The sequence below is a fragment of the Ochotona princeps genome, chromosome 6 (assembly GCF_030435755.1).
Source record: "Ochotona princeps isolate mOchPri1 chromosome 6, mOchPri1.hap1, whole genome shotgun sequence".
Taxonomy (NCBI): Eukaryota; Metazoa; Chordata; class Mammalia; order Lagomorpha; family Ochotonidae; genus Ochotona; species Ochotona princeps.
In genome coordinates, this window is record NC_080837.1 from 22724601 (window position 1) to 22748776 (window position 24176).

Consider the following 24176-nt stretch of genomic DNA (forward strand, 5'->3'; position numbering starts at 1 on the left):
AAAATGTCTGGGGAATGGGGTGAAAAGATAAATTTATTTTGGTGTAACTTTTTTTATACCTAGGCATTTTTTTTTCATAATGTGCACTTCCATGAACTCATTGGAAATGTTTTATATTCATGAATTTTATTATTTTTGTACTAGAGAGACTTGTCAGTTTATTCCATTTTTTCATGAACTTTTTAAAGTATCCTCATATGTGTTAGGTAGGATTTGCTTTCAGACGTTCCTTCTCTTTAAAGAATTGTTTCCGAGGCAAAGGGACAGAGAGAGGGAAAGTGAGAGAGTTCTCACTAGATAGTTTGCTTCTCAAATGCCCTCAATGGTCAGAGTGGAGCTTAAGTGGGAAGTCAGGAACTCAGTCTGGGTCTCCCACATGTGTGGCTGGGACCCACTCACTTGAGTCAGCACCTACGTGATGCACATTAGCAGAAAGCTGGAGTCAGGGGCCACATCTGGGAACTAAATCTGGGTATTAAAATGTGGTTTCATCCTAAATGCTAGGCTAAATGTCCACCTCTGTGGATTTTTTTAAAAGCACAGGGGATCTGATAATTAAAATCTGTGTATACTTAGGAATGTGGCAATATCTTAGCTGGCTGAAAAATGTATCTTCTTTTCATTGGTTCATAGATACTGCTTCTAGGAGCCCAAGGGTCCTGTGGGGGATATTTTTGGGGCTGCTGTGGGAGAAGGGAGGCAATGCAGAAGATGAGCAGGCAGGCTTCCAAGTGCATGCCTTGGTTTCAGTCCAAACAACATTGCAAGTCAGTTTTAACGTTTTTGGTTTGAGCTTCTGTTCTTAAGAAGAGTTTCATGGCTGACATGCATTTGAAAGCCACAAATCCAGACTAGTCATTTCACAGGTTAAAAAATAAATAGCTCCTAAACTGAGGTGCAGAAATGTTCAAACACATGCCAATCAGTCAGTCAATCAACCCAACAGGCAAGGAGCTCCTGGATCTCTAATTCAGGTTGCCCGACACATCATCTAATATTTGTATATGTTTGTTTCCTTCTGACTCCGTTAGTTTCCGAAGAGAAGAACAAAAGATAACAAGGCACAAACAGCAGTGGAGATGCTGTGGTTAATCCAGGGAGAAACAGTTGGGGGAAAGGTACAGAGAAACCCCATCTGCTCCTCATCTGTTCTGTTTACATCATTTTTGGTAGGCCTAGGCCTTCACATGCAAAGAAATGCCTGCTAAGAGCAAGTGCTGTGTGAGCCAAGAATAACTCAAGGAGGAGACACAGTACAATATCCTGGCCTCCGGTGAAATGAACTGTTTAATCAAAACTGCTGTATTCTGTAAATGTCCCATCTATTGATGAAGAGCTCTGCAAACAGGGGCAGCTCCTGGGCAAGCATCCAGGAAGAATGCGGAGGCAGAGAAGAGTAGCAGCTGCGCCTGGCCTGATGTTGGGGTGGGAGGCACCCACAGTGCTGGGGCTGGGTTGAACTGACTTGCAGTCTGTGCTAAGGGCAGCAGCAGGTGTGTCAGAGGGAGCCAAGGGCAGGTTTGGAAGCCTCGCACTTAACTCTTTACTTTGCTTCGCTCCTTGCAAGGATGGTCTCAAATCATCCTGACTCCCACACATACTGTGCATGTCCTGTCAAGCCCTGTGTTGTTCATTAATTTCTCCCCAGTGCACTAAAGCAGCCAGAGCTGTCCCAGGACTGGGACTCAAACCCAGGCACTATGTTTCTAGAGTCAACATTCTCTCTCTTTCTCTCAAGGTGATGAAGCTTGTTTATATGGAGTCTAATTCCTGCACAGGAAGGTGTACAAATCCTAAATGAATGTGCTTTTCCCTGTTTCACAGACAAGTGTAGCAACCATGGAGATCAAGACAGAACACTTTCCTTCCCCATAGGGTCCCCCGAGTCTAACTCCAGACAACACCAAGGCTGCCTCACTCTTCTGACTTCCATCACCACAAGTTGGGTTTGCCTGTTCTTAAACGTCACATAAGTGAATTCACACAGTGATCTTGCATGCCTGGATTTTCTCACCCACACCATGTAAGGCTCACCCACGCTGTCGCATACAGCAGGCTCACACATACTCTGCCTTCTGGAAACAGCTCCTTGGGTTCTAACCCAGTTTGTTGGGCCCGAAGGGGTAGAGCGAGAATACAAAAGCTCAGATGCAGAGGAGTGCCATGATGAGCTTCCAAAATCCTGCCTTGGCTCTCACTGATGACTCCCAGAGTCCCAGGCTCAGTGACACATGCACAACTTCCTCTGTTGGTTTTGCTTTTGCCATTTTCAGAACAAGATTCATCACTGCTGCCTTCTCCAATATGCAGACAACACCCTCTGGCACCCACTAGCACAGCATTTTTTAACTGATGTGTGAATCCTAGAAGATTGTTGTGACTCCTAGAGATGGATGTCCAGGGACATTTTTGGTGATCTTGACATCTAGTGAGTAGAGGCCAGGCTGCTAAGCATCCTGTAACACTCAGAGCAACTCCTCATAACCAAGAATGAGCCAGTCCCCACAGCCAATCAGATTGCTCCTGAGATACCCTGTCTGGGGGGGGGGTGGGTCACACAAGGAAGTGAGTGACTCGTTTTTTGGATACAGAAAGGGAGAAAACAAGGCAGAATGAGAGTTATTCTTTTTAAAGTGCTTATTTTTCATTTATTCGAAAGGCAGAGAGACACACGTAAAGAGAAACAGAGAGACAGAGGCAGAAGATGAGAGAAGAGGCAGAGACAGAAACAGAAAACCTAATGCCCACCCATTTGTTCACTCCCCTAATGCACCTGCAGCTGAGGCTGAGTCAGGCTGTAGGCAGGATCCTGGAATTCAATCCAGGCATTCCCGGTGGGTGGCTGTAAGCACTTGGGTCAGATTAACGGCCATCTCTTAGGTTGTGCATTAGCAGGAAGCAGAATAGAAAGAGAAAATGGGACTCAAATCCAAGCCGTCTGATCCAGGCTGCAGGTGTCCCAAGCGGCATCTTCACCATTGAGCCAGACAGCTGTCCTGAAAGGAGCTCTCAACCTAGGGTTAGAAGATCCAGGCCACCCGTCAGCCAGAGCTGTACAAATCACTTAACCTCCATGAACCTCATTTCCTTTTCTCGCTGGGGAACTGATTCCTGCTTCTCCCACTGTAGGCTCCTGTCTGGATCACAAGCAAGCAAGTCGTTGGAATCTCTTTGAAATGCTTCTGTGCTATTATTTTATTTGACTGTAACAGCAAATCAGGCTTGCAAGGGTGTATATGTCTATCGCCAGGGTAGGAATAATACGAGCAAAGTTTCTGTTTTCCGGTGTTCAGCTGCTGGGGGCATGGCCTCACTCTCTTGTTAGTGTGGGAAAGTAGCTCACACACAAAAGGTGTTTCCTGGAACCAGGGCAGGGCTTCAAATGTCCCTGCAATTTCCCAAGGCTGCAGTTCTTGACATGGAACTTGTGGTCTAGAAATTCTCTTTTCGATGCTCACAAAACCTCCAGAGGGGTTTTCTGCACAACAGCCAGATATTTGTAATGCCGAGACTTGGTTGTGGTTGTGTCCTTGTAGAGGCTTGGGTAGTTCCAGGCCCTCCTCGGTGAGGACTTGCAGTGTCATGATGATGTTGTTCTCACAGAACCCTGAGCCCTGGTTACTGTGTCATGCAGTGCGGGAGAGGCATGAGCTGGTATAACAGACACCTGAATTATGTATTTAAACACTGAAGTTTTTCTCTGTGAGTAAATAAAGGGTGGTATAAAACACTTCGAACTTAAACCCGGGGTTTCCTGGAGACTTAGAAATGATAGTGTGGGAGATTGCTGTTTAGTCACTGTGCTGACCTTATTAACAGCAGGGACAGTGTTTGGAATCTAGAAGCAAAGTGATCATGGACCGAAGGTTGTTCTGGTGCCATGTAAGTTTTAAAGTGAGCCCCGAAGGGATCAAAGTGTTGCCAAGTAACCGAGGAGGATGGGTATGTGTTGGGTCCTTTTCAGTAAGCGAGCCCCCATGCTAGCACTCACAAGTGTGGGGCAGACACATCTGCTTCCAGCCAGAATGGAATATCTGGGTTTAGATTTGTTTTTTTTTCCCACTGGAGCAACTGGACAAGATATATGCACATTGTGTTCATTAAATTTTCACCTTTGTTGTTTGTTCTGTAAAGTGGCTTTAACTCTGCGTTTTCTGAAGATATTTTTGTGTTGCACCTTGTAGAGTTCTTCCTGCTTCTTAACTTTAGGGATCATTGTACTGCTGAGAGCTATGTGTTTATAGTCATCAAACTTACATGTTTTTCGGCCATTATTTCTTCAAGTCATTTTTTTTGTCCTTTCTTTTTTCTCCTTTGGAATGTCCAATTGCACCTCCATAGGCTGCTCAGAACTTCCCTCATAGCACCCTGATGCTCTGCTAATTATTTTTCCATCTGTTTTCTGTGTTTTATTTTGGATAGTTTCTGCTGTCATGCCTTCAAGGTCACTAAATGTTTTGCTATAATGTCCAATCTACCTAATGTATTTATCCCATTGCTTTTTTCTACTTCTAGAGGTTTGATTTAAAATTTATTTCTTTTTAACGTGTTTACACTTTCTTAAACATATAAAACATAGTGACATACTTTTCCACTAATATTAGCATCTGTTTCATTTCTAGGTTGGTTTTGACTGACTGATTCTCCCCATCCCCCCCAACTCCATACAGATTGCATTTTCGTGCTTCTTGGCATGTCTGGTAATTTTTGATTAGATACCAGGCATTATGATTTCACCTTGTTGGTACTGGATATTCTTATGTTAATTTTTAAAGCTTTATTTTGGGTTACTGTTAAATTTCTTGGAGGATTTCAATCCCTCTGAGGCTTGGTTTAAAGCTTTAGGTGGGACTGTAACTGTTTTTAGTTGAGGTCTAATTTGCCCCACTCCTGAACTGCTTCCCTTTTGAGTATTCTATGCCATATGTCTACATGGCTCTTTCATTCTGGTTGCTGGGGACATACATCCTTCCCAGCCCTGTGTGAGCACCAGGGGATTGCTCTACCTGCTTCTCTTCCCCCAGTCACAGTTTCATTATGTGCTTGCACTGGTCTCTGTTCAGCTGGAAACTCAAGGGGGCTTTCTGCAGGTCCCCAGAGGTCTCTGCTCTCTCAACAGTGTCGCCCCTTCTGCAGAGAGTGCTCAGGGGGCTGGAAATGCTCTCCGGCTGGAAAACCATAGCAGTTGGAGAGATTTTCTCATTTGTTTTCCTCTCTTCTCTTCAAATGCTGCTGATTGCCCACTGTTGGAAAATATCCTGGGAGAAGTAGAATAAGCCAGAAGACAGCGAGGCAGCATGCTTATTTAAATCATTTGGCCTCTGCATCCAGAGCAGGTTGGCAGGTGTGGGGACAAACCTACCCTTAAAGCCTAGTTCAGTGTCTGCAAAAGGGGGGAAAAGCACTGACAGGCAATGATCTTGTGAAGTCACACCATGCCTCCACACTGTGGGAAGGTAGACACGAGAGCAGAGTCAAGAAAAAACTCCACAGCGAGCTCATCCAAGTCTAGCGAAAGAGGTCAAGCACTAGAACACATTAAATATGTGATTTTCCCTAAATACATGATTTTCTTTCTCTACTCTGTGTCCCTGGCTCAATGAAGGGCATCCAACGGCAAAGCATGTCAGATGCCTCTCACACTTAGTGCTCTTACACTCCACCTCAGGTCTGTTCCTGAAGCCCACTGATGTTTGTCTCCCAAGTGCTTCTAAATTTTCTTAGCTTCTTACAGTTGAGATTCAGGCCTCACAACATCTCACACACTCATTATTTGACATTGGGGAAGCCATTTTACTCTTCTGGGTCTGAGTTTTCCCCTTTATAGGACAAGCGGATTGGCTAATGATCTCCCAAGGCTCTTTTTTTTTTTTTTTTTTTTTGCTTTGGCTTTTAAAGTCTGGGTCTCAGTAATATTTCAGAGTATCTATGAGTGCATACAGATCACTTTGATTTTACACTAATGAAGCTGGATTCTGGTGTGGTTATACCCAGAGTCCTCACTGGTTTTAAGTTACAGACGTGCACAAGTGTCTGCTCTGTAGTATTTGTCGAATAAATAAGTGAAAGACTTAAAGCCAAACAAAAATAACAAATTAGAAATCCTACTCCAACCCTGGATACTAGACTGAATAATGAACCCTTCCCACCCCCATAACAGAGATGTCCACATGCCAATCCTCTCTACCTGTCAACATGTCACCTTGTACAGTCAAGGAACTTTGCAGGTGCGATTATATGAAGAAGGTGAAGATGCGGAGAGTTGCTAGGTGGTTCCAATGTAATCCCAATGTTCCCTACTGGAGACAGGCAAGGGAGAGTCAGAGAGACAAAAGGGAGGATGCTACACTGCTGGCTTTGAAGAGCATGTGGAGACCACCAACTGCAGAATGCAAGCAGCCTCCAGGGACTGAGAAAGGTGAGCAAGTGGCTCCAGAAGGTGCCCAACTCTGCCATCACCTTGGTTTTAGGGACTTTTGACTTCCAAAGCAGTAAAATGACCAACTGAGTTGACTCAAGTCATTACATTTGTAGTATTTTATCATAAAAGTGGTAAGTACCTAGTACTCTCTCCTTGTTTCCCTGTTTACTTCTCATGTTTACCAAGCCAGACTTTCATCCTGGCACTGGCTCCTGATTGCAGCTTTAAGCTAATGTACATCCTAGGAGACAGCAGGAGATATTTCAAGTAATTCAGTCCCAGAAATGCATGTGGAAATCCTAGATTGGGTTCCTGGCTCCTGGTTTTGACTTGATTCCAATCCTGGTCGTTGTAAGCATTTGGGAAGTGGACCAGTGGAGGGAAGATCTGTCTCTGTTTTTATGTGTTTCTAATAATAATAATGATAATGATAATAATAATAATAATAATAATAATATCTCTCCTAAATGAAATAACGGTAACATGAAATGGCACCTACTACTAATTGAAATAATAGAAAATACTATTTCTAATATGACTGCTACTCCCAATGTTGTGCAAATGCCTTATACACGTTGTCTCCTTCAAACTTATACTTAAATCTTTGTAAGTAGAGATCGTTGTTCATCTTCAATAGCTGGAGAAATGAGACTCAGAAAGATCAAGACGCCTGCGAGGGTCCCACACTACCAGCCAAGGAGCAGAAATTCTGACTACCAACAGGTGCTTTTGTCCATTTTGTTACACTGGCAGTTACAGACTGCAGGGAAATGGGGGCCAGGGTTATGCCGAGGAAGATGATGGTGGTGATGACTGAACCATCCAGTTATCATTCTCTCTTCAGGCCTCCCTGTTGGAAAAACACGGGATTGCTCCCTTCCTCTTATTCCAGCCTGTCACCAGCTTGTCACAGACGTGATGGAAACACTATTAATTCAGTATTACGACTTCCCGGCTGAGCAAAGTTGGCAAAGGCTGAGGAGATGTTTGTTTATCTGAGAGCAAATGGTCCCGAGGTTTGGAACCGGAAACACCCCTCCTGCCACACCCGGAGGAAATGCATTGCATGGGGAAGGGAGGGTGGCGCCCCAGGAGGAGAGCTCTGGGGTTCCCAGTGGGCTGGGAGTGGAGCCAGGGGAAGGGAGGGTGGCGCACCAGGAGGAGAGCTCTGGGGTTCCCAGATGGAAGGTAGTGAACTCAGAGGGCTTCTGTCAGAGTCTGGGTCATAACAGCACCTCCACGCTTAGGAATCTTGGTTGGTTTTCCAACCCTTGCCCCCCTTTCTCTCTTTTACCTACTTCCTCTTCCTCTGTACCTTCCTCACCTTTGATTTTGAGCGTTTCCTCCCATTGTTCTGAGCTCTGTTTGTTTTCAAGGGGGCTGGCCTGGCTTGGAGGAGTCCAGGCCAGAGAGGTTGGCTTGGCATGAGGTTTGCTTCCAGGAGCACGGGAGGGTGGGGGGGTGGGTTCAAGGTTGGCTTTGAAGACTGTTGAGAATATTTGGGTTAATAACACTTGGAGTCATATTCTCCCTTGTTTTTGATCATCAAAGAGCTCTGAAAGGGTGTTTTTTTTTTTTTTTTTCTTTTGGTGGTGCAGAGTTTCTTCTGGTTTGTCCTTGGGAGTAAGTGTCTGGAACGGGGTTGATCTAAAAATGTTTTCTGAGTGAAGCCTCATTAATGGGGCAGGCTGGAAATTCACATCAAGGAAGTGTCATCTTTCAAAACAACCTCTTGGCAGAGAGAAATGTGGAATTTTAGTGAAATCTGAATCTGTTAAGCTGCCATTAAATGTACTCCTTCATTCCAGACTGGGTTGAGCTGGATCTGGGGACCATGGGCTGTGAATAAAGCAATTCCTTGGTGGCAGGTGCCTCAGTAAGGCTGAATATCCCCGGCAATGAAATATTGAATGGTTTGGAGAGTTTTTTATTCAGTGTTCCTCCATGTCTCCCTTTCTAGGTTCTGTTCATTTTTGGTGGATGCTGGCAGGACTTTTGGACTGGGGTCTGGGGGATGCTGTGGAATGTCTCTCATTGTGACAGGACATATTGTGTGAGGTAGGCTGATGGCGTCTCTCACAAGGACTGTGGATACGTTGAAGAGAGGGGCTATAGTTTTACTTCCATTCCCTGCCTGCCTCATGTTTCATGCCTGCAGCAGTTGATGCCCAGACTATACTTAGTACTGCTGTGGAGTATGAGAGAGAACATACTGGACCCAAGTGCAGGATGTTAGGAGGATGCTTTATTTCCCAAGCTTGACAATAGCAGCTCCTGCTACACTCCAGGAACTACTGTGGTGAGCTGTCAAAGTCAGGGGTTTTCAAGCTCTCATCCTCCAATCAGATTGAGAGCCATGCAGTACAATCAAAGTTTCAGGCAGGAAGGGAGTTACCAGAGTCCAAAGTTATCCTATAGTTAATTAACCTAATGTAGCACAACAGGAGACAGGAGAGGCCAGATGCACGGAATCTCTGGAGTAATTTCTGCTCTGTCAGTTGTGAATGGTACAGAAGGCAGGAAGGGCAGGGTGCACTTTTTGCACCTTCAATTAACTTGAATGGTTCAAGAGAAGAGAAGGTGGGAAGGACAGTGTGTGGAAACTGTTTCTGTGCCATGTGTGCTGTGCGAGCCATCAATGGTAGCACCCCATTACAGTATCTTAACCATGCTGAGGCTCTGAAGTCATGACAGGTCACCTTAAGATGAGGCAGGATTGTTCCAAGACTTAACTGTCAGGTGGAGAGATGTCTTTTCCTAGGCTTTGGTGCCTGGCATTTTTCCACATGGTCTAGCAGAGCCCACGTGCCCAAGTCATTCACATGTCTCCCTGACCCAGCCTAAGTTTTGATATCCATCTCTGTTTATGACTTAGATGGACTTTTCTGCCTTTCAAAGCAAAAATACAACAATTAAACCCCTAAACCCAACCAAACTTTGTATGAATTCAAAAATAAATTTAAAAAGGAATGCATGATAGAGAATCAAGATGGTAAAATAGGGTAAAGACATGTTTAAACAGACAGAGAAATATTAGCCAGTGTGAAACAGAGAGGGCACATTCCAGGGAATAGGAGAGGACAGAGCAACAGGAGAGGAGAACCCAGAGACTGACAGACACAGGAAAGCAGCAAACACATTGTGTAGTGCTGCAGTAACTGATACCCCCTTGGCATTCAGCAAATGGCGATCTGAACTGCACCAGCAGCTGGAACTCCACCAGTAACCAGGTGGGAAGCGATGTTTAATGGGAGCTCTGGAGGTGAACCCAGAAAAAGAGCTGCCCGTCCTGCTTGACTGATTTGACCAGGAGCAGAGACAGATCAGCAGGTGCCAGATGGGCGGTGTGGGAGCAGGGTGGATTTCACAGCCCAATTTGCCTCCTAGAGTCAAATTGGGTGCCATTTTGTTTAAGGAGGCAAAGATTATGGGGCAGTACTGTGCATGCACGGAGCTGGGAGTGAACTCATTTCTGACTCAGTGAACTGCAACACCATGGCATCCTACAGATTCCATCCAAGACAGGTTCGGGGAGCCCTCAGAACTGATGGCCAGCAGATTAAGAACTCTAGTAGTGGAACATCAAGCACCATTTCTTACAGTGTGACAAAGAATTTAAGACTTCAGGGACAACAGTGAGCTGCACATGCACTGAGCTCGGCAAGAATTCATTGAGCTCAGTGGATTACATTGATTCCATAGGAAAATAATATTGACTATAGCATTGTACAGATCAAAATAGGCCCATGTGGCCCTCAGACATAACGGCCAACAGGTTCTGGCAAGATCAGCACTACCAACAACGTAGCTATATAGGACTCCTGGTGTCTCCCTAATCTTGGGACCTGCTGCATCTGGAAGTGGGAGAAAGGTTGTACAGACAACGGTGCAGCCTCAGCACGATATCACAGGAGGTGGAGACTGATGAGCCAGGAGCTGGGGCTATGGAGACCATGGTAGAAATCTAGCCTAAGAACCCAGGAAGGAGTGGCACAACTGACTGCAAATAAAGAGCCATGTACCAACTGCAATAAGTAAAATCGAACTGTAGACTTGTGAGTGACACAGCTTGGAAACCTCAAGGAGAAAAGAATCTGATAACCAGAAGTACAATGACCAAGAGCAAAAGAAGAAACAGAGGCACAATGAATATTACTGAAGACTCTCCTGCAAAGGAACAAAACCCTTTGCCAACTGAGGAAGACATTGAGAAAATGGAGGATACAGAATTCAAAACACTTGTTATAAAGCTTCTTATCAACAATGAGAAGCATGTAAAGCAGGCATTCAAGGAATTTAAGGAATATGTCAAACAGGAAATGAAAGCTGATGTATCAGAAATGAAGAATACAGTGGAGTAAATTAAAAGTACAATGGAGAGACTCCAAAATAGAATGAAGCAAGCAGAACAAAGAATCTCAGAATTGGAAGGTATTTCCTGTCATCAGGGGGAAGCAAACAAAAAGCTGGAAGCAGAGCTGGATCAGGCCAAAAAAAGCATTCAAGAATTGAAAGACACTATTCAGAGGCCAAATATAAGGGTTATGGGAGTCCCAGAAGGTGCAGAAAGAGAAACTGGGTTTTAAAAAGTATTTAAAGAAATAAAAAGGGAAATTTCCCTAATCTAAAGAAAGAATTGGGAAACAACATCCAAGAGGGGCACAGAACTCCCAACAGGCTTGATCAAAAGCAATCTTCACCACGACACGTGATCATCAAGCTCTCTTCAATCGAACATAAGGAAAAGATCCTTAAATGTGCATGTGAGAAGAAATGAACTGACATATAAAGGAATGCTAATTAAACTCACAGGAGACCTCTCACAGGAAACTACAGGCCAGAAGAGAATGGAGTGACATATTCCGGATTCCACAAACAAAAAATTGCCGGCTCAGGATAATGTACCCTGAAAAGCTTTCCTTTGTCTTTGAAAATTAAGATAAAAATTTTCCAGAGCAAAGAAAAGTTAAAAGAATTTGCCTCTTTCAAACCTGCCCTACAAATGATACTTCAAGATATTCTCTTGACAGAGAAGAGGAACAGCACCCACCAAAACCAAAGGCAATTGGAAAGAACATCCCAGTAAAATAACAACAGAAGACTAAATTAATGAACAACCCATTGCTAAAATGACAGAACCAAGTACCACCCATACATATTAACCCTGAATGTAAATGGCTTAAACTCATCAATCAAATGTCATAGATTAGTAGACAGGATTAAAAAACAAAACCCATCTATTTATTGCCTACAGGAGACACATTTCAGCAACAAATATCAGCGGAAACTGTATCTCATGGATTTTGATTATATTTTATTAGTTTCATCTCTTCAAAACTCTTTCTTCTGATTAAATTCTTCAATGACTCATAGATCATATAGTAACATCATTTTCTTCAAGAAGGTTCTTGATTTTCTTTTTCATTTCTTCAGCGACATATTAGTAATTCAGCAGCATATTATTTAACTTCATGGTGTTGTTAATTTCTTTTTTTCTTCCTGATGTTGATTTTGTTTTGTGGCTTTTCACTTAAGTGGATGCATAGTAATTGTTTAATGCAGAATATCATATCCAGATGTGAGGATACAATTCAGTATGCATCTTTACTTCCAAAGATGGACTCCCAATGAAGCTGTTTACTATATCTTAATAATAGGATGCTGGACTCTCTGCCATTGTCCAAGCCTGCAATGATTGAAATATGACTGTGTATGGGGAACTGTACTATGGTAATGATATAGGGGAACTCAGTGAGGGGGTAGGAAACTGGGGAGGGGATAATGGGAATCCCAGGGCCTATGGAACTGTATCATGCAATGATAATAATAAAAAGAAGTAAAATTAAAAAATGGAATGCACGCTCATTTGTAGAAAACTTTAAAAACTGAGAAAAGTATCAGAATAAAAAGAATCCAAAGTACCTGTGATTCTGTAAGTTGTGACACTACTGTTTTGTGATATATATATACGTATATATATAATTATGTGAGATATATATATATATATATATATATACATAAACATACATATATATAATTTAAAAAAATCTATTCTTTTTATTGGGAAGTCTCCTATGTGGATGACAGGGACCCAAGTGCCTGAGCTGTCTCCTGTTAATGCCATCCATTAGCGGGAATCTAGAACAGGGAGCCAAGCTAGGACTTGATTCCAGGCATTCACATCTTAACCACTGTATCAAATGCCCACCCTCAAACAAAGCTTTTAAAAAGACTCTTAATCTATGTTATCAGTTTTCTGTTAGTTCCAAACCAGCTTCTACTCAAGCAAATCAAAAGCAGGAACAGGGTGCCCTTGTCAGACATAGTGGGCCTTGCCTGTCATATGTACAGCTGTTCTGTGAGAAGTTTCTTGAAACCTAATTCTTGGGAGTGTGGTATTTGTCACTCATGTTCTTGTGGCGTCTGCTATGATTCTTCATGGATTCCATGATAAATCAAAAAGAATAAGTTATTGTCTGTATCCCTCTGAGCCAAGCCCTAGATCATTCCCCTTTTAGCCTACTCCTCCCCAGACAGAACCAAGGGACAGAGAAAGAAATGGAGTAAGGTTGAAGGAGACTTCCATGTTGGGTTCACAGCTGGGAAGTCTTAGCTGGTACCAGGCCAGAAATCCCTAATGTCATGGTTATTTAATTTGCGTTTTGCACATTTCATGGGGTGTTGCAAAAAAAAAAAAAATTCAAAGATGTGGACTCAGGAGTCTTGGATTCTAGTTTTGATTTTCCCTAGGGACCCCAGGGGACTCTCCTAAGCCATATAAACCCAGTCTCCTCTTTTGCAAAGTACACACAAAAAGAATTCCTCCCAGGTGGGTGTTGAGATGCTGAGCCCAGGCATTATGAGCAAACATTCGAGTCAGCACCTGGTACACTGCAATCCAATTGCAGGGATGGGCTGCCTTCTGTGCCGTACCAATTCCATCTGAAACCAAGTGCTTCACTGGGCTGGGGTTGCTCTGGTTTGAGTCTCTAGAATAGCCCTTTGTGGAACCTTTCTGGTGCAGGTCATGTGAAAACAGGATAAATGGCATAAGTGAGGACATACCTTTGTCCTCCAGGTCTTAGTACAGTCATTTCTGCCATCAGATTTCTGGTATGAGCATGGTCACCCAGTGCTCTTGTGAACTTGGCCACATTATCTAACCTCCTCAGATCTCCTGCTTCTTCTTCTTCAAAGGGGAGTGACAGTGCCAAAGTGAATTCAGTCTTGCACTGGCAGGGAGTGCCCATGCCTTCTGCTGAGGTTGTGCCATGTTGGAAACTAAATGAAAATGGAAAAAGCTACTAGTTATTGAGATTGAGTGCCACTGTGTGCCACATATTCATTCCATAAGCATACCTTCCAGCCATTCATTCGAATATATCTCTATCTATTTGTATATGTGTATTATGGAGTTCATTTTCTGTTTAAAACTACTTACTGAGGGCCTGACCGCTGGCTCAATTGGTTGATCCTCCCCATAGCAAGTGCCAGAATCCCATATGGGTGCCAGTTTGTATTCTGTCTGTTCCACTTCTCTTCCAACTCCCTGTTCGTGACCTGGAAGGAGTGGAGAATGGCCCAAAGACTTGGGAACCTGCACCAAGTGGGAGACCAGGAAAAAGCTCCTGGCTTCAGATCAGCTCAACTCTGGCTGGTGTGGCCACTTGGAGAGTGAACCAGTAGATGAAAGATCCTTCTCTCTGTCTCTCCTTCTCCCTATAAATCTACCTTTGCAGTCAATCAATCAATCTTAAAAAAAAAAAAAAACACTTACTGTGTACCATGCCAAAACAGTAGGAATGCAATAACAAATAAGATTGGCAAGGTTAGTGCTCATGGGCTAAACACAACTAATTCTTGTGTTAAATAAGAACGCTGTGAAATCTTTAGTGTAGTAGCTGCCACCAAGAAAGCTCAGTTTTGCTATTTGTGGTATTGGAGCTGTAAGGTGAAGATGCTGGTGTCAGTTCTGCTGTAGCTGGGTCAGTGGCATGACCCAGGGCAAGTTGTGGGTATTTTTCTCTCTTTGATGCAGACAGGCCCAGGAAAGAGACAAGCTTCCTGGGAGACAACTCCCCTCTGCTTTTGAAAAGCCTTCCCCAGACATAGGTAAGGCATGGCCTGAAGCCAGAGAATGACCAGGTGATAGCTGTTTCCAGGGCGGCACTTGTGTTATTCCTCCAGTGTCTCTTACAGGTTGGATGGATACCCATACGCCGCAGACACTTCTTTGCGCTGCTGGGTTTCTGGTTATTTGGCCAAGAGAAAATTAAAAAGTGCCAGGCAAGCCTCTGTTTCGGAAGCTACAGAAGGCTGTGAGCAAAGGGAAGGGTGCCTGTGCTCTTCCAGATGTGTCTGTGGTGTTTTACAGAGAAGAAAGCACCTGTCAGTGAGGGCCACTGAGAGCCAGGTGCTTTGCAAAGTATTTTTATTCAACCCCAAACAACCTTGCTTGGAAAGAATTAGTGTTTCATGTAATACTTGCAGGAGTGGAGGGATCTGCCCAGTGCCTCATGGTCAGGTCCTGGGAGGGCCAGTATCCCCACTCAGGTCTTCTGATGCCAGCAGAATCCCAAGAGTGGTTTTTATGGGGGTGCCTGCTGTTATGGCTCAATTGGCTAATCCTCTATCTCCAAGTGCCAGGATTCAATATGAACACTAGTTTGTGTCCCAGCTGTTCCAATTCCCATCCAATTCCTTGATTATGGCTTGGAAAAGCAGTAGAGGATGGCTCAAAGCCTTAGACCCTGCACCTATGTGGGAGACCTGGAAGAAGCTCTTGGTTCCTGGCTTCGGATCAGCTCAGCTCTGGCCATTGTGGCCATTTGGGGAGTGAATCATCAGATGGAAGATCTTTTTCTCTGCTTCTCATCCTCTTTATAAATCTTCATTTATAATAAAAATAAATAAATCTTAAAATAAATAGTAGAGTGGGCTTTTATGGTGTGATACTCTTCTGTCTGAGTAGATGCTGTTCCTTTGAGCACAGCTGATTCACTCTGGGGAGGAAGGTGAAGTCAGTGTGTGAATTGGGCAGTCAACTATCAGACTTCTTATGATCTTTGATCATGTCACTGCTTCCAAATACCAGCTCCACAGCTCAGTCCTCTTGGGTCTTTCTATAGAGCATGCCAGTAGGAGTTGTGCATGGCATGAGTGGTATAGCTTGAATACAAGCTTAGCATCATTCAAACTAATACACAAATGAATATTGTTCAGGTGAGAGGATCAAAGAAGTAAAGCAACAGTATTTCCTCATGAAGAGGGTTCTAGGTCATGGCTGTGTGCTGCTCGGGTCAACTTCAAGGAAAGCCCTGTTGGCCTGGGTCCCAGGAAGTTGGTCAGTATTGGCTTTGAGCTTCATCCTTCAGGGTTTGCACCAGCAGTAGAGAACCAACTTGAGATCCATATCAGAGTAGAAGGCCTAGCCATCTCATATCTCTACGGGACAGTTCTCCTGGCCACTGCAGATCTAGAGATGGCTATAGGGTTGGCATGGCCTTGGGTCTGCACTTCAGTTGGATTTCTGCTGCCCATGCCTGTTTCCTTCCCCACCAATCTAAGGTGTGAATTTCCAAGGTATCCCCTCAGAAACCTCCTGCACACTGACCTCCATCTCAGTGCCTGCTTCTGGGGAATCCAAACTGTACTATGCATTAAAATCAGATCCAATAGCTAATAACAATTGTGATTTTGAAGTAGTTGTGATAGTAAACAACGTTACACATATAATAATTAGAATACAACCGTTTACATTCATAATACAAAAATGCTAAATTCAGTTAGAGATTAATAAAGAGCTCATAGACCATAGATTAAGAATTTCCAATTTAAAGAAAACATGACTGGAAAAGAAAGAGATTTGGTTACTACAAAGACTTCCAAAGGTGAAGAGTGATGGGAAGGAAGAGAGGCTCACAACACATGACTGATAGGGTTGCTGGGTTTAGCAAATCAAAATACAGCTAGTCCAGTTAGCCTTGATTTTCAGATTTTCAGAGAGAAAATGCTTAACACTCTTCTGGTATATCCCATGGATCATCTGGAACATTTTTCTTACACTACAAGAAGTTATTTCTTGTTTGTCTGAAATTCAAAATTAACTGGAGATTTTTTTTTTAAAATTACCTGGAATCCCCAGACTAACACGTCCCAAAAATGCTCCTTGACTTTGAAGTCATATGACCTGATTGAAGCAATGAAAAAGCTTCAAACTGGGCTTTAATCTCTGCCCTGTCCAGCTGTGTGATCCTGGCATGTCACTTGTCCACCTGAACTTGGGTTTCCTGGAGTTCAGTGCAGCCACACACTTGATACTCACATCACAGAGAGGTTTGGAGGATAATGCAAGCAAATATGAATGAAACCTATTTCAGAAGCTATAATGCCTATTTCATTGAGGCTCCTCAGGCTGGCCTTGTGGTGTAGTGTGTTAAGCTGATGCTTACAACACCAGCATCCCACATTAGAGTGCAGGTTTGAGACCTGGCAGTTCCTCTTTCAATCCAGGTTCTTGATAATGAGAAGGCAGCAGAAGATGGTCTAACTCCTTGGGCCTCTGTCACTCATACGGCAGTCCCCAAACGCAGTTTTTGAATCTTGGTATGAACCTGGTCCAACCTGGGCTGTTGTAGTATTTGGGAAGTATACTAATGAGTGGAAGTTCTCTCTCTTTCATTCTGCTTTTCAAACAAATAAATAATATATGTATATATTAAAATTGGTTATTTTTTATTAATAGATGAAAGAATAGATGTGTTTTAAGTTTAATTTTTCATTGCCAGAAGCACAAACAGCAGTCTCATTGGTTGGATTTCCTTAGAAGATATTTGTACATTACTTTGATTACGAGTTAGTCAAAGTGTCTGCAGGATGCTAGGATTTTGGTTTCTTTTTGACCTAAGACTTCTATTTAAGAATTTACTTATACACAATAAAATTGAAAAAATATATAAAAGATGATCTTAAACTGAAAGAAATAGTCACTGAGTCTTGGAGAGGTTAGTGACCAGCTCTTGTATAAGAGGGTAGGATCCTCTTTTATTTTTTATAATAAAAATAATTTTAAGGTTTTTAAAACACTTACTATATCTTATTGAACTATATGGAGTCAGATTTATTCTAATTGTTCTAATAAAGGCAATATCTATGAACACCACCCCCTGTAAAGAAATTCAATAAGAAATAATCACAGAAGGCAAAGTTAATGCTTAATTCACATGGGTAAACTCACACTTTTCTGCCTCTCTGAGCATTCTGCTCTCTGAAGTTTCTTTGTACCCTTGTCTTGGTGTCTTTCCCAACCACTCATTCTGCCAAAATGTCAGAAATTCCTCCAAACCAATGGATGGTTTGGATCAGGAGACTGAGAATTTAGAAGGAAGTTAACCTCAAATTTCCCAGGATGCTTATAAATGAGCTAGTCAACTTCTCATACCAAACTGATCTTCTATCTTGGTTTACTTAATAACATGCCATGGATAATAGAATAAACTGTTCTTTGGTCTACCACTATAAAGGAGAAATACAAGCCACACACTGAATTGTGTGTGACTTGATATCTTAATGACAATCCCAAGTCATGCACACAGTCACAGTACCCTGTCATTGTTTGGAGATATTTCATTTGTCTTACGGGTTTGGCAGTTTCCCTCCTGTCCATTGCTTTGCTTGGAGTGTCTTGCATCAATCAAGGCTAGCATTGTATGCTGTGATTATCCTGTCAGAAAACACTTGTTTGTTCCTTTGCAAGAAAATAGAGGCTGGCAGCTACCCATCCAATGAAGAATATCAGATTTATGCCTTTCCTCAGTCTCCCCGCCTTTCTGTATATAAATCATAAGTTAGGCTTTTCAAAAACCTTATAACTGGCAATTAAACTCAACCCAAGCAGTATCACCCAACAGTGCACATGATTCAATTGCAGTGATAGCAAGACAAGCTCTTTGGACACAAACATGGCCTAGTCAACAGCACTTGTAAGATATATCCCAATTTTGAACATGTTAAATCTAAACAAATGTAGACCTTAGAATTGAGGAAATAAAGTATCTATTTCCTGTTTCCAAGGTACAATTATGTCTGCCACTGTGTACCCAGCACCTAATAGCGAGTAGGCATGCAGAAGGTACTGAATAAATGAATGAAGCAAGCAAAATAATTCTGTGCAGTGCATTTTAAGAACAATAGAACTGATTCAAGTCTTAGAGAAATAAAACACTATGTAAATAGTTACCATTATTTCTAAAACTCTGAATTGGTTTAATTGGTGTACCAGTTCTAAGGATAACAATTTTGACCGGCAAATATGACAGATTCTCATTGACAGAATTTTCATCATATTGTGATGTATTTTTTTTTTTTTTGAGTAATACTTTCTCGTTTCCAAACACGGACATGGTGTCATTGATAATAGTGATGGAAATGATTCTTAACTCCCAAGCATTGTACATTTGGGAATTGAGGAGTCAGAGTTACATCCATGTAAATGAAACGACATAGCATATATTCAATAATTGGCAAGTAACGGTATGGCTCATACACTTACAAAGGTTTAAAAGAATGAGGACTTGGAGTGTAGGCTAAACCTCTGCGTGTGGCACCAACATCCCAGATGGAAGTTGATTCAGATCCTGGCTGCCCTGCTTCTGATACAGCTTCCTGCTGGCTGTAACTTGAAAAGCAGCAAAGGGCAGCACCCATAGGGAAAACCCAGAGCAACCCCTGGCTTTGGCTCAGCTCAACTTTGACTGCGGTGGCCGTTTGGGGAGTGAGCCAGCAGATGGAAGAGCTCTCTCTCTCTATCTCTCTTACTTTCAACTTCAATAAATCAATTTTTTATTAAAGGAAAGAAAGAAAGAAAGAGGACTGTGCCAGTGATGGGAGATGAGATTTGTAGGGGAAAATAGATATGTATCTTTAAGAATGCCTATTGAGTTAATGTTGTTTATTTAGTCCTCAAAGTGGCTGTTTGATTAAATAGCATGAATTTCACTTTGAAAATGTGAGAGACTGAGACTTCGAGAGAATAACCTACTTGTAGCTAATAGCTCCAGGATTCTGATCCAGACCTTCTGGAGTCTTCAACCATCGCTTTCCTAACCTTTCTGCTCTGACTCAGAAGATCTGAGATTTGTGGACTATCTAACAGGAATTGATGGACACTCAGGAAGACTGGGACCAACCCTGGAACTGGACTGGAGAATGTAACTCAACATCTGGAGAGAAGCCAAACAGATGAATCATATGCAGCCTGTTCTCTCAGAACCATTCGCAGAGGACCCATGTGAATGTGGATTTGGGTTGATATCAAAGACTGCATTCTGAGAAGGTATTCTCTACTACTCTCTATATGCATATCCTTCCCCCCACTCTTTTTGTAGATTTATTAGTTTGAAAGTCAGAATGGCAGAGTCACAGAGAGAAAGGGAGAGGGAGAGAAATAGAGCGAGAGACAGAGATCCTCTGTCAGTTCACTCCCCAAATGGCTGCAACAGCCGAGGCTGGGCTAGGACAAAATCAGAAGTTCATTCTGGTCTCTTGTGTGAGTGTCAGAGTCTCAAACACCATCTTCGCTGCTTCTTCCAGGCCATTAGCAGGGAGATGGACCAGAAGCAGAGCAGCAGGGACTCAAACCAGTGCTCTGTGGTATGCTGGTGTTGCAGACAGCAGCATAACCCAATATACCACAATGCCAGTTCCTTGTCCCCCAACCCCCTCATACATAGCTTGATGTTACTTTATTATGCTTGTGTTGTTCCTTAATCTTTTGATTGCCTGCCAAAAAGTACTGCAGTGGATCTGCTATGACATAAGACACCTGCATTGGGATGTTGTGAATGAACTCCACCTGCAAGTTGTGCTCAAGAGAAAAGGAGCTAAGACTAAAGAAAACTCTATAGCCCTTTCACCAAGGCCAGATGGAGGTCTGTTCTTCACACACTGGGCTGGACAGGACATCAGGCTAAACAGGGAGGATTGGGGGACCTGGGACTAATGAGTCCTTTGTGGGGACCATCTGTATTCCTAAAGTATTCTCCCTTAGCCCTTAGCACCGCATTTGGGGCCCATGACTTCCTCCTTGGGGAACAAAGTGCATTTGCCCAATTGTTTTTCTTTTATTATTTTTATTATTATTATTTTATTTTATTTTATTTAATGACACAGTTCCATAGGCTCTGGGATTCCGCCAACCTCTCCCCCCATATTGATTTCCTCTGTATTATTACAGCAGTACATCTCATAACCAGTCATAATTTCATCATTTCGGACATGGACCATGCAGAGAGTCCAGCATCTTATTGTCCAGATAAATTCAACAGTTTCATTGGGATACCTTCCTTGATCTGAAAGTAGAGCTGGCAGAATATCATCCTCTCAAATGAAAAGCCATAACAAATTCAACAACGGAAAGAAACATGGAAATTTACAACATCATGAAATTAATTGACATGGTACTGAGTGACCAATGTGTTAGAAAATGCAAGTTCTTAACCACATCCTGTAACTACTTCATTGACATTTAAATTTTAGTTTATACACAACCGTTATAGGGTACTATTCTGCAGTCTTGTGTCTTTATTTTCTTCATATTTATATTAAGCAGCTTATAGTATTCAAACATGATTTTTACTGAACTTCGTGAATTTTAGGATAGTCCAAACAGGCTTATAACTCTAATTAGTCATATGTTAACGATGGAGGAGCAGAACAGTTTTAGGAGGGGTGTGCAGAGAAATCTTCAATACCTTGGTGAGGAGTAACTGATTTTTGTGTCCTACCTAGTAAGGTATATGTGAGTCCAAGCTGACATTTTGCTGTCTGTTCTAAGCTTTCCTTATTGGTCTCTGTCTATCTGATCTAATTTTGGGGGCTCTGGAGTGACCCTGATGGTCATTGCAAGAGAGGGTAGGGAGCCCAAGTTGAAACTAAGTAAGGACCAGAGAAAGCTCCTCTCCTGAGTCCTGAAGGAAGTTGACTGTTCTGTTTCTGAGGACTGCCTGGGACTCCTGGCTGTTGTTCCGATGTCATTAGACTCTGTGAGGAGGGTTCTGGGCTTCTTCTATCCCGTATGGGAGATCCAACAGGAATTGGTCGACCTCAGAGTTCTCAGCCTATGAGGGCACTCCAATTCCCTGTGATCTCCTTGGCAGTTGGGATATAGTCCTTGGTGCCCATACTGATAGTCCTTGGTGAGGTACTGGGAGTCTCCAGGATTAGGATACAAGCCTCCTCCTGTCCTCCTGTCCCACTCAGGGGTCACCTCCTGCTCTGTGCATATGTTAAGAGGCTGTCAGGATTGCTCTTGGATCCCACTGTATGTCTTTATAGCTTTTGCTAATGTCTAGTGCAGATTCAAGTCTGCTGTCTATAAGTTACCTGTTACAGTCTTGATAGATTATATTAAACATCTTCCTCACACACTCTAAGCAGGTGGAAGATTTCTCTGTGCTCCCGACCCATTGTGGAGTAACATAGGGTATTAAAAGCATATCAGGCTTTTCAGTTCTTTGATGTAGATCATAAGCAGTCTGTCTCTCATTGATTATTCATTCATTGGTTACATCACAATATCTTATTGTGTGTGATACAGGCTGTTTGATCTCAAACAGCCCAACCATTTCTGTATTAAGTGAGTAACATACTGACGTCAATACCAACTTCACTGCTGATGAAAAACAGGAGGATTCACCTTTAGCAAGGACCACTTTTGTGAGCCCTTTTGATTGGGGACAGCCAGGCAGGCAAGCACCAGTGCATGTGGGCAAGGGGAGGTCTCAAAAAGTCACTCTAACAAGATAAGATGTTATGACGTCTTATGCAGAGAACTGGTCACATTCCAAGAATGGGGAAATTCAAGTTATCTGTTAGTCAGTTAAGTCAAGTGAGCTCTTGACTTACATTGTAGGTTCTTTTTTCTTTTTTTAAGAGAAGGCCTAAGGAAATCAATGCAGTTTTCTCTTTAGGTGAGAAAGATTCTAGAGACAATGGAGAAAGAAGGAATTACATACAACGGAGTCTTTGTGCAAGGCAAAGTCATTGCCTGCGCCAATGAAGGCTGGTGAGGATCGTGCTGCTGGGCTGGTTGCCGTGCACACCTGTTGCTTCTTCCTTTGGCAGAGCCTGGGGTGGGGTGTCGGGGGCAGAGGAAGCCAGCAGGGCTTAGCTGGAAGAACAAAGCTGGCCTTGGGCGGAATACCAGTTGAGCTTTATTGGACTCAACACTGGTACTTTATTGGACCAGCCTCTCCTACTGTTGATATCACTGGGGAAGGAAATACTGCCACCTGCACAGCTTCATCAAGGAACCAGGGAGTCTGAATTAGGACCCAGTGTCGGGGAAGGGAGTTAGGTAGGGGAAAAATGGGCCTAGGGAGTCTGGGCCACCAGGCTGTGCCTGCTGCCTTCTCCTCAGCACTTGCCCTACTCATGGCTCTGCCCCTGAGCTATGATTGTCCCTGGAACAGCTGGTTGGGTGCTCTCCGGAGAGGGTGCCCTTTCAATCATGGCAGGAGGCCTGAACCCAGTGCTCATGCCCAAGCTGGTGGGGTGTGGCTGCCATTCCTGTGTTCTGGCAGACACAGGACAGACAGACTGACACAGGAAGGCCGCGAACCAGCCCTCATCCCCAGTAGCACCACGGGAACGGCAGCTGCCCCTTTCTGAGACAATCTCTCCTCTCCCAATCTACGAGAGTCCAGTGAAGGCCCAGGTGCTGGGGAAGAAGCCCCTGGCAGGTGTGTCCGAGACCACAGCAGGGCAGGCAGAGGTGCCATGGAGGGTGCATCCCCAACCCATGCAGGGTAAGCACCACAGGGCCAGATTCAAGGGACACAGGGCCCATCTACTCTTTAAGGAGGTTCCTCTAAATTGGATAGGTAAGGAGAAGAGACAGGCAGTTCATTCCTCTAAGCTGGCATGAAAAAGAGACAGCCGTTGTCCTATGAGGAGGAAGCACAGGCAGGAGGTTGGGGGGTAGTTGAGGGTGGAGGTGGGGGAGGGTGCCGGGGGGCTGCATTGTGCTGGCTTCCCAATGCTGACCTGCAGTCTGCAACCCTGTTAAAGTAACCCCTTTGACTCCAATGCAGGAGGTGGCCCTGTCCTTGGTTTGCTGATTTGGGTGGGGTCTGGTTTTAGATATGAATTTGAGCTTGTTCCAAGGAAAGTATTGGGGTAAGGGACTGGAAACAGTTTAATTTGTCTAGAAAGTCATTGAATCCTCAAAGTCATGACTCCTATGAGTCTATCTTTTATTTATTATCATTTTAATTTGTTTGACAGGCAAAGAAACAGACACTGAGGAAAAAGAGAAAGAAAGAGGGAGGGAGGGGTGAGAGAGAGAAAGAGAGCGAGTGAGAGAGAGAGAGCTCCCATCCACTGGTTTATTCCCAAAACCTCTACAGTGGCCAGAACTGAGTGGGGCTGAAACCAGGGGCCAGGAGCTCAATCCATGTCTCCCGTGTGAGTGGCAGGCATCCGGTTATTTGAGCCATCACTGCTGCCTCCCAGAATGTGTACATAGCCAGGAGCCAGAACTGGTACCCAATGCCATCCTCTTCCTTTGGCCTGTGGGCATCCTGTTAGGCCAATTGCCTGCCCCTCATTGCCCTCTGTAATGATGAAGAAACTGACGCCATGTGGCTAGTGAGTGGTGGGACTGGGACCACACATAGTAGAGATTCTAGTGAGCATGTGGACATGGGTCTGTTTTTCCCAGCCCTGCTGTAGGGTGGCCCCTGGTCGCCTGGATGGT

At 43.5% G+C, this 24176-nt stretch overlaps 1 protein-coding gene across 3 annotated transcripts in view; it reads right to left on the minus strand.

Annotated features, from left to right (window-relative positions):
* LIPC (lipase C, hepatic type) overlaps positions 1-24176 on the minus strand; it is a 147644-nt gene that overhangs the window by 50756 nt on the left and 72712 nt on the right. The gene's annotated exons all lie outside the window — the stretch shown is intronic.